The following is a 12,261-nucleotide window of genomic DNA, read 5'->3' as shown; positions in this document are numbered from 1 at the left end:
AAATTCAGGTTCCTGGGACCCAATCCAGACCTGTTGAATTCATAGATGACATTGAGGAAATTATATTTTAATAGCTCCACAGTACAGAATAAAGTTTGAGAACTTGTGTTTTAAACTTTGTAGACTTGAGCACTAAGGGAAAGGAAGAAATGGAAAAGACTTGCATAAGTCTTTATAATTATTGCACAGTTCTAAAAAGTAACAATTGGGAAAAATTTAAAGTACTATTTCTTTACTGACTCTAGCCACTTATTAATTAAAATTAAGAAATAAGTCTTCGTAAAATACACTCATTTTAGTGGGATTTCTTTAACAGTTCACTATTTATAATTTTCTTGGTTGTGGTATAATTGAGGTTTTAGATTTGTTGTTCACAACCATAGAATTCTTTGATTTTATGAGAGAGACTTGTATATACATATTTAATATGGATGGCATGATTCCATCATTGTTGGTTGGCAAGATCTTTAAGTATATGCATTTCAATGTTCTTTTACATTAGGCTTAGTAATTTTCATCACTCTTTGTTTCTTTCCCTAAATGATACTCTGTGATTTTGTTATACAGTGATCAGTTTATAAATCATGTCTAAGAATCAACAATACTTGATAAAAATGATGAAACCATAGTTCTGTTTCATATAATCACGTTTTGGAATCCTGTTTTCCACATTCCTTTTTGTTCGTTCTCATGTGTTATCTAACTTCAGGATCTCGAGCATATTAGGCTTTTAGTCTTAAAAGTAATTGAAGGAATTTATTTTTGCCAACATAAAAGCTTTTGGTCCAATTTACTCATTTTGCATAATTTTATTGAAAAGCTGTTCTCCAATTCTGCCAGTCTCAATCACTTTTGTTTAAAGCATCTGGTGTAACAGCTGTTGAAGCCTGTCTTTTGCTTCCTCCTTCCTTTTTCTCCTTGTCCCCTCTGTTTCTATCATATCCCCTGATCATCATGCCTCAATATCTTTATCTTTTATCCTAAAATGACTCTTCTAAAACGCTCTCAAGGACTACTCCTATTTGAATCAGACTGGTATTTTTTTCTTCAAGAAATTATCATGATTCAATCACCAGTCTTAAAAAGAGAGTTATGGTCTACACTTTAAATGATTATATATGCAATTGTATATATGTGTGTATAATGATATATATAAAATATGTTTATATAAAAATGTACGTAATATACTTTATATAAATATACCCAATAAAAATATAAAGTCAAAGGCAGGTTAACCAATTGATGTCACCTAATATTTTAGAAAAGTGTCATGAAATTTTGACTGCATTCCTAGGAATTTTGAACTACTATATTCTTTATCATCCCCAACTCCATATTTTGCAATTTAACATTAAAATATTATGAGAGTTATTGTGAATTGGATATAATATGTAGTACTTCTATTCCAAGAACTGTTGAGTACTATTTGAGGATGATTATAAATATATATATTAAAAACAGTAAAGTTAGGTATATATATTTCTGTGACTCTATATAATTGTACCTTGATTTTCTACACATATAGCTTGAGTTGGGTTGTTATCACTTTCCTCATCTCATAGTATTCTAGCATTCATAGAAATCCAATTGACAGAGATAGCGTTGTTTAGAGAAAAACGCTTTGTTTTGAATCTTCCATCTATTTTTTTTTTTAATCAATTAGGTCATTCCTATTGGTCTTTGCCATTGCTTGCCTAAAGCCAGTAAATGAACTTTAGGTAGTTGCTAACGGCAAAAACATGACCGCTGAATTTGAACATTTTAATACCAAAGATATTTGATTGTATTCCCTTGCTCCTCTTCATCCTGCCAGGTCAGTAATTTACACAAAAAGTGTGTCTTGTTTTTGTCAATGGTTACTATTTGGGTTTAAAATAATTCATCAGCTATGCAGAAGAGAGTACTAAACATACAGCAAAGTTTTTACACACAGCAATGTCAAACGACATGGCTGGTGCAGCAAGAATCATGTGTGTGTCTGTGTTTATGTTGGCAGAGAAACAATTTCTTTCTAACGTGACTGATGTTTATCAGTTCCTCTAATTATCCATGAAAATGTTACTGACATGATATACCAAGTCTAACACTTCTCACGAGTATGTGAGAATGAAGGCATGCAGATGTTACAACATACAACAGATACAGCTTGACAGGAAATGCTAGAATGCTACAAGTCAGCTGAAAACAGGTTAAAGCTTCAACAAATACACTACTCTTAACAAAAGCACTGTCTGTAAATGCAGCAAATAATTAGCAGCTGGCTTTTCAAAAGGCGGACTCAGGCAAGGGAGCTCTTGGGCACACAAGCAAACAGCCCATAGGTAGCTCCATTTTATCAGGTTAATTGACAAAATTGTTTCTAATTAAATTAATTAAAGATGGGTTGGATTCCCCCCAAGGTGTGTCTGTAAAAGGATTGAATATGCTGTTGAAGGCAGTTACTTGAACTCCTGTTTGTGTTTCGTGGAGTCAATATCTGTTTTCAATAACTGGGTTTGGAAAGAAAACATAAATCCAGGAATGTTTGTTGCTGTTTGTTTCTTTTCTTTTCTTTTCTTTTTTCTTCACAGTTTTTTTCAGTCCACTCTAGAACTAAGACATGTCTCTAGATAACACTGAAATTTAAAATTTACATGTTAACACATACGAATATGTTACATATGTCAATTGAAGTAGGTCTATGAGCTTTGTGGACTTGATGTCTATGAATTGCACTACCCATGAGCAGTCCTGAAGGACCATGGCATGATTTTACATTGTAATACTGCAGAGATGACTACCTGAATCAGTCACCTAGCTAATGTACAGAGCCAAATAAATCACTAAGGAGGCATTGACTTACACACTATATGCAAGCAGCATGTGAAATGCAAGAAGTAAAAGGTGACCCAAAATTGGTGTCTTCCCTGCTTTCAAGACTTCACTGCCTAGAGGAAACCATCCTCGTTGTATCTCTGCCATTGTCTTTTAAGCGTTACCATTATGTAAAATGTGCTTTAAAAAGAAAGCTTCTTGTTTGTGGTGGTGATGGAAGTGAAGAGATTTCCAAGGAAACGATGATGTATTTGAAGGTCTTAGAATATATTCCTAGTAACTATTAGCGTTATGCTGTATTATTATCACTATATTCAATTATCAGTTTATTGGGGTGGTTTACAAACTATTTTATTATGAAGCCAAGAGGGTGGGGTTGAAGGGAGGAGGTCAGTAGTTGGGGGACAGACAGAGGAAAAGGTTGAGAAAATACTAAAAATAATTCACGACCTGGAAGAATTTCAGAGAGTGTGCAGATTTCTATGGCGGCCTTTTACTCAGTGTCCAAGCTAGCTTACCTATGTCTTCGTGTATGGTTAGTGTTTTATATATTTATATGTATATATATATATATATATATATATACACACACACACATATAGATATTATATATATGAACGCAATTTATTTTCTTTATTCTGTAGTCGCCATGCTGTACATTACATCCTCAGAATTTGTTAGTCTTATTAATAAGAACTTCGTAATCTTACCCAATTTTCAAAACCTCTCTCTCATGGCATCACAGCCTATAAACCACTACAGCAAAAATACTCAGATGAGTTAAAACAAGCATAGAGAACCAGAGAGCTAAACCCCGTGCTTCTAATTTGCCTTGCCAAGTTACCCGCTGGGATCTGCGGAACATGGATGGGAAATCATTGGCTTAAAAAACTCCGGAATGAGATTGTAGAGCTCATCTTTTGCAACTTCTCCAGACCTTGTGTATCATGACTCTTCATGTTTAATGTAATCCACCCTCTTTTGTTCTGACCCATGCGCCCTATATCTCCTTCACATGTAACCACTGGCAATATTACCATTAACATAACAGCCTTTTTTCATTAATTAAAGAGAGTTATAGAATTTCATTAAAGAGATGCGTTACCATTATGTAAAATATACTTTAAAAATTAGATTATAATTTGATATGTAATTTTTTATTTATAAATGTTTGCCAAGAGGAAATTAAGAATGGTGGCAACCACATGCAATTTTAAAAGCATATTTTTTTCACCATGCCTTTTTCCTATGACAAGAGAGAAATGGTGTGCACCATAGAGCCAGAAGACATGAAAAGCAGAAAAAGTATCTAAAATCCTTCTGTCTCTATTTTCTATGTATACTCTTTTCTGCTGGACATATCTTGGTTAAGAATAAAGTAAAATCTTAGAAAACCTTAAAAGAATGTTTGTTGATCACTTATCATGTGCTAGGGAAATAGCAGTCAAAAAATAATCCTGTCTTAAGGCAATTTGAGTTTAGCAGAGGAGACAGTCAATAAACAAAAATAGCAAATTAAATATTATATTAGATCTCTAATCGCATTTTGGGAAAAACACACAAGGAGTATATGAAGTAAGAAGGTTGAGGGCTTGTGGTAGTGATGAGGATTATTTTAGGCTGGTTACTTTTAAAAACTGCAGACAGGAAGGAGGCTCTGAGGAGTGGAATTTGTTTGCCCTTTGCACATTTGCGTTTGTGAAGGAAGTCTCCATCTATGGGTGTGTCTCGCTCTCTGCACCAGGAGGAAGGGGGGATGACCTTATCTCTAGAAACTCTTAATGGGGAGGGCAGGGACTTAAGTCTTGTTTATTGTGCTTGTTTGGTAACCTCATGTAGCTGACTGCCCCCACCACCAACATCCTCCGGGAAGCACAGTACATCCTGACTTAATCTGGTCTGACTCTCATCTAAAAGTTGTAAGACCACCCAATAACCAGACCTTACCTGCACTGATGCCATTTTAATGAACTTTTTTTAACATATTCCTTCTTTTGTTTTGTAAAGAGATAACTCACATACCTATGCCTTAAGTTTAGCCCTACTCTCAACCCATGTTTGCAGTAGCAGCTCTGACTGCCCATGGGTCCTGTCTCCATGCAGCAGCAACTCTGACTGCCCATAGGTCCTGTCCTCATGCCAGCAGCAGCTCTTACTGCCCATGGGTCCTGTCCCCATGCTATTCCACACTATTCTCTAAATAAAAGAGCATTACTGCCAGATCTTGAGAGTCCAAGATATCTTTCTTTCGACTCTTCAGCTTGCCGACCACGCATCAGTAGGAAGCTGATTATTGCACTAAATAGGGTGATTATGGTAGAACATACTGAGACTGAAAAGATACATTATTAGATTATAATTTTGATATGGTTTATCTGTATAAAATAACAAAGAAAAGGTAGACTATGTAAAGTTGATCTCTAATCCAATATTAATGGAACTATTATGTATTCCTTGGATTTTACTATACCAGGTTTAATGTTCTACCTGGTTTTAGAGGAGACTTCTAAATGATCTTTCTTGTTATCCATCTATCATCTATCATCTATCTATCTATCTATCTATCTATCTATCTATCTATCTATATATATATCTTAAAGCTGGATAAAATTCAAATACAGCTTCCCATTATAAATGGAATATATCCAGCACTCCACTCAGGACAATGCATTTTAACTAAGACATACATAGTGAGCCAACGCAACCATCTGTCTACATAGCAAAATCTGTGTTGGTCAAAAGAGCATTCCCTAAATAATGATTTAAAGCCTAAAATAAAATACTTCACACCAGGAAAGAAATAACAGCTTAGATCTTATTTTAAGAAATTTTTTTTTTTTTTTTTACTGCTAAAAGACATATCCTAGTTTATTGTTTTTCTTTTTGGAATCATCTTTCTATACCTATAGTCAAATTCAAGCACTAGATTGCCTTATAAATATTAATTTATAGTTAATTAGTCTTTTTATTTGAAAGAGTGCTGCAAATGTCTGGTCCGTCAAAGCATGCATACTAATTATAAGTAAATGCACCTTCACAATCTTCATAAGGAAATGATAGTTTAATCTTAGGACTGTCACTTCTTATTGGGATGGATGATGTCTGGCAGTTCAATGTCAAAACGAGTTGTCAGAAGGGACTATTTCAAAGGCTCTTAGGTTCTTAATTGACAAAACAATAAAACAGAGAGACAATCCACAGTTCAATGAATAGCCCCGTTTATACGGAGTTTTCAGTTCTTCATTCTACACAGTTAGCAACTTTGTACTCGAATAGAGGGAATCCTAAATTATAGGCCAGGATTTGGGTCAAACCTCTGAAGTTCCTAAGGGCACATGCTAATGCAAACTTGCTTACATTTGAATTGTTTTAATTACCATGTAGCTTGGATGTAACTGCAGTTTGCTTATAATGTTTTTTGTTTCATTGTAGCTTTTCTTGCACTTCCATAGTGTTGTAAAATATTTACAAAAATATCTGGTAGATAAAAGTGGCTATCTGCTCAATTTTGAATCTTACCATACACTACTAGGCACAGCCAGGGTGGAGAGTTCCCTTCCTTCAATTATTACGAGATTTCCGAAAGGTACTAGGGAGAGCTCTGGAGGAAGATTAAGAAAAACATTTTAGCCTACAAACTAGTAACGTCTTTAGACTTACAAAGGCAACACCAGAATGTGCTAGGCATTATAATAACTGTTTTATATGTATATTAATTCATTCAATCCTCACAGCAAAATTGTAAGGAATGTACTATTATTCTTAATTTTTAAATGATAATATTGCTGCTTGGAAAGTTTACACTCATTGTAAATCACAGAATATGAAAGTAGAAACTGCATATTTCTATGTAAGTTAGCTTGTCACAGGATCCCAGAGTCTTAAACACAGAGCTATATTGATTTTAAATGTTAAATTATGTATCTTTCTTTTTAGAGAATTTCTGGCATTCTTTCTCTTCAAAGAGCCACTAAATTTTGGAAATTCTTCAAATGAGAAGCAAACTTTTCTATATAAAGTATAAAATTAGTAAGGATGTTTGGAAATTTCATAAAATAAATCAATAGCTACATGTACATGTGAAATTTCAACTGAAATTTCCAACCCACTCTTTCCCTGATGTGATGTGCCCCCCTTCTCCTACATTTTCACTCTTCTGGGGCCACTCTTCCTCACTCAATTTGCTCCAGTCACACTGGTCTGCTTCTGCTTCCTGAAAAAGACCAGGTATGTTTTTTACCTTATGATCTGGGCTGGAGAGCTTGGTTTACCTGTCTAGCTCCTCTCTTTATGTCTCCACCTGTCTCTGTGCTCTCTCAATGGTTCCCATGCCCTCTGGCTTCTGGTGGGTTCAGCCAATGAGGGTCATCAAGAGAGGATCAGGAGGAGGAGAGAGGGAGAGGCCCACTTGTTTTCACCCAGGCTCTTTCGCTGTGGGATCACTGCAAGTGGGCTGAGTTCTTCAACCAAAGTCTTCCAGAGCTCCTGTGAGGCCATGATCTTTCTACATTTCTACATCGCTTACTTTGTCTTCCCTTCACTGCTGTCTTATCCCCTCACTGTGTTACTAGCCCTGGGATCCTGCACTCTTCCTGGGGCTTCCCTATATCCTGTCCACACACTTTGTAAATAGTCCCTTTATTAAAATCCTCTCCAGTTACCCCTTTTCAATGAACTGTGTATTCTCTGCTAGGACTTTGATTGATTCAGAGCACATGCACTTACTATTCTGTTTGCCAGGAACAATATCCACTTTCTCTCAGATATCCACATGGCTAATCATTTATTCCCTTCAAGTTGTCTCTGAAATGTCACTTTCTCAATGAGGTCTATCCTGACATTTTTATTTAAAATCACAATCCTTACCCCATCCCAACACTCAGATTCCACTTACCTAAATTTTCTGCCTTATAACAATCATCACCTTATAATGATCTACCTAATTTGTGTGTTTATTATGCTTTCTGACTTTGCTCATCATTAACATATAACAACCATGAGAGGAAGAATGCTTTCTATTTAGTTAATTTATGTACTGCAAGCTCTAGCAATGTGCCTGGCGCGTAGTAAGCAATCAATAAATATTCGCTGAATGGATTTAAAAACTTAATGTAGAGGAAGTAAGTTTGACAAAGGAGACAGCATGGTATGGTGCTAAGAACATAGTCTTTGAAATCGGATATACCTTTTTTCAAACCACAGCTCAGCCATCTGCTAGCTCTGTGAAGTTAATTTAATCCTGCTGAAATTCAATCTCCTTCTCTCTAATATAGGCTAATAATACCTTGCAGAGCTCTTGTGAGGTTACAGGATACCCAGTATTCTATACCTGTAAATATCACTCCTTTGCTATATCTTATTTAGTGGTGTTATATTCTTCCCATATTACATTAAATCTAAAGAGTTGGAGCACATGATTAAATACAAGTAGGATGGCTAAAAATGCTTGTATCACTCTACTTCTTCTCACCCTGATAGTCTTCACTCTCCTCTTCATGTTGTGTGCCTTCCACACATTAGGGAAATAATTTATCACTATATGAGCTCCATTGACAAAGAGTAAATATTCCAAGGTACACTTACTAGATTTCTCTCTCAAAAACTGACAGAATATCTTCCATATAATGTCATATCATAGGAAAGAACTTGAGGGACTATGGACCTAGTAATTCACCTAATTTTCTTGATAGTAAAAGAGGGAAGCTAAGGAATTAGGAATCAGATTAAAATTTTTTTAAAAACTTGCTCTGAAAAATCAAGTAAAAATTTACTGAGGCCCTTAGCTCACTAATGTTTTATCTGTTTTGACTATTAGTTTCTGGGATATAAATTCAAATCTCATTCTTGTCAAATAGATAAGAACTTTATTTTATATAGTGATATTTTATTTCCCTGATTAATGCAATCAAATATGAGTTTTGATAGACAATTATGATTTTTTTACCCTTTTTCAAATGTATCCCTAGTCTAAATATTTTTTGTGAACCAGGCAAATCTACAATGTCAAATGGACCTCTTTGCTCTGATGTCCTATAAGCTCCTCAAACTGAAAACATCCCAAATTGAATTAACCTTTTTCTCCCACAAACCTACTCATCTTCTTTTATTGTTTAACTGAATTGCTTAACTATTCAAACAGTTGCTAAAGCCAAGAGTCTAAGAGTCATCCTTGCTCCCTCTTTTCTGGCTCAGTCTTCTACATTGATTCATATATCCATCAGCAAATATTTATTGAGCACCTTCCAGACCCTATGATACATCAAATATTCCTGTCCTCATGAAACTTAAATTCTAGTGAAGTAAAAAGCTCATAAATATGCAAATCCATCAACAAGCAATATAATTTCAGATGGTGATAACTCCAAAGAAGAAAATAAGAGTGCTATTATAGAATACGAACAGAGAGTGGGTGAGGAACTACTGAGGAAAGATCTCTCTGAGAAGATGACATCTAAAATGAAATGATCATTGTCAGGTGAAGTGAGCCATGCAAAGATCAGGGGACAGGAACTATTCTGGGAAAGAAAAGAGTTTCTGTACATCTACGTGTCTAGACACATTCATGGAACGGAAAGAAAATTAGTACTTCTGAATCTCTATGAGTGATGGAGAGCATATTATATGAAGCCTGATATACTAGTAGGGACAGAGTGAACTGAAGATTTTGTAAATTACATCAAGATTTTGGCTTTTATTCTCAGTGTGAGGGTAAAATATCCAGGGAGTCACATCCATTTTCCCTATAATTAACATTTTACATTAGTATAGTATATTGTTACAATTAAAGGACCAATATTAATACATTATTATTAATTAAAGTCTATGATTCTATTCTGGTTTCCTTACCCTTTACCTAAAATCATTTTTCAGTACCAAGATTCCATCAAGGATACCACATTACACTTAGTCAACATGACTCAAAGCTAAGACTCTCTTGACTGTGACAATTTCTCAAACTTTTCTTGTTTTTGATGACCTTGATAATTTTGAGGAGTATGTTCAAGTATTTTGCAGAATATCCCTTTATTGGGACTTGTCTGATGGTTTTCTCATAATTAAACTGGTTATAGATTTTGAGGAGGAAGACCACATAGGAAAAGTGTCATCCTGATGATATTAGATCAAGAATACATACCATCAACATGACTTGTCGCTGTTGATATTGACCTTATACCTGGCTGAGGTGATTATATGCTTTACACCTCTTGATGGCCAGCAATGGCACTCTCTTCCCTTGCTACAGCAGTGAACTACATAGGCATGCTTCCTGCCTACACAGAGCTTACTGCAGTCAAAAACCACAGAGGGCTTATTACAACATGTTGCCTCAAATAGATTGCAGTTTGGAAGCCAAACACAAGTTAAACATCATTGCTCAACTTTTATGTATACTTGACCCTAAAACGTCATATTGCATTGAAAAGTGCTTATTTGTTCTGTGGTTGAGAAAGGACACATGCTTAGAAACATCTTAATAGTTCCTTATTGGAATTAGCTTTATTATAAATAAATTTTTAAGTTCAAAATAGAATTTTTAATTCATTTGTAGAAAATAACTTACGTGCCTTTTAAATTTTTCTTGCTTTGGAATACAAACTAATATCCATCAAAATAAAATAAAACAAAATATTTTATAACAGAGAATTAGGATAGTTCAAGGATGTAACTAAGTGAATAAATCAGCAGACTTCTATTTGTTTGATGTAGCAGACAATTACATTATTACACTTCATAGGATAAACCTAGTTAACAAATCATGCACATTGTTCCCTCATTTCTATTCAGAGGATCACACAGTTAGACTATATTCTTTGATAAGTATTTCCATTTGCAGACTCAGAAATCAGAATTGTACTTTTCTCTGTTCATTTCTCTCCCCTCCCTAATGCTATTTAGATTAATAAGATAAACACCATTCTAAGTTATTTGCACTTGGCCAAGGTAAAGTACGTGGAATGAAATTTTATTCTTTTCATCCAATACAGTTCTTACTGAAAAGAGAAAAAAAAGAGTAAAACGTGGAAAACAGGAAAAAATAGACATGTTAGGATGCTACTCTAATTCATATTACTTTTACATTCACTTTATTCTCATATACTAGAAAAACAAATGTTTGTAATGTTGTATCATGTCTTAAATTCTATCTTATTTTGCAACTGTCCTGAGTTCCTTCTTTATTTATGTAAATATCACGTGCAGACTAATTTTATTTTTAAGCCTGCAGCCCTACATCTTTTTGTCTGAGTAGGCCATTAATATTTTTAACTATTTTTGTGTTTCATTTACTCATGGTGTTTTTTCAAGCTTTAGCCTTATTCTTATAACTAATGTAGATTACTTTCAATGCAGTAGAATTGTTCTAAACATGTCATCTATAATTTTCAGTCATCCCAGTTAGCTGCCAAATAGAAAAAATAAGTAAAAGGGATGAAAATATTAACTTCTCATATATTATATTATTGTGGTGTGAGTGAAATAGACTGATCACAAAACCTTGGGTCTAGTGTAAAGAAGTTTGAAATTGGACAGAACTGAGTTTGGTTACTGGCTCTACCTCTTATTACCTGTGCTCTGCCCTTGACAAGGTAATCTTTCTTAACTTCAGTTTAAAATATAGAAAAGAGAGATGGATAGTTTTTATAACAATAAAATTTAAAAAATACATGAACTGTTTTTTTGAATAATATCCAGAATATTAATCTGTGTGCTTTTCTCTTCCTCTTGGTCTCACTTAAGAAAAAAATGGACCTCATGTACCTCCTCTCTTTCCACTTTGTATAGTTGGATTTGAGCCATCTATTACAAAGGTGGACACAAGGCATGTGGATATGGCACTAGTCAAAAAGATTCACATGCATGTTTTTAAGAAGAGTAGAAATTAGATCAATGTTCATTTGAGGAAGTAATAGAAAAGAAGGAGAAAGAATACCACAGCCTTGCAAATTCAGATTCTATGGAACTAGAGAGAAAAAAACTGAGCCCTTTAACTTTGGTGAGCAAGATGGGTGGAAGACCAGAAGTGGATGGATAGGTCAAAATACCAGGAATCTGTATGGAATAAAACTCAGGGCCAATATGCACATTTTGTTACTGTCCTCTGGCCAGCGCCCACCCTACTGCAACTGCTTGGAGTAATGAATGCCTCATTGAATCTGGGAGATTCTGTTTATTGCATTAATAATTTAATGACCCCTCAAGCCAAGAGAATAGAGGTTGAGAGGACTTGGACATTCTTTTCTGTGATAGTATGCAAAGGAAAAGCTTAGCCCCAAAAGATGGGAACAAGGCAGAATCCATTTGAACTTGTTGTAATCTAGGCTGTAGCAGAATAGGGATGTGCTTCTCAAATGATCCGTAAGAAAAGGCCAATTTTCTTTTTCCAATTTGTCAAAAACTGACAACTTGTAAAATACAGTAAAAACAAATTGCAATTATGCCCTTATAGCC

Source organism: Equus przewalskii, chromosome 3 (genome assembly GCF_037783145.1).
Source record: "Equus przewalskii isolate Varuska chromosome 3, EquPr2, whole genome shotgun sequence".
Lineage (NCBI taxonomy): Eukaryota > Metazoa > Chordata > Mammalia > Perissodactyla > Equidae > Equus > Equus przewalskii.
Note: the sequence above shows the minus strand (reverse complement) of the source record.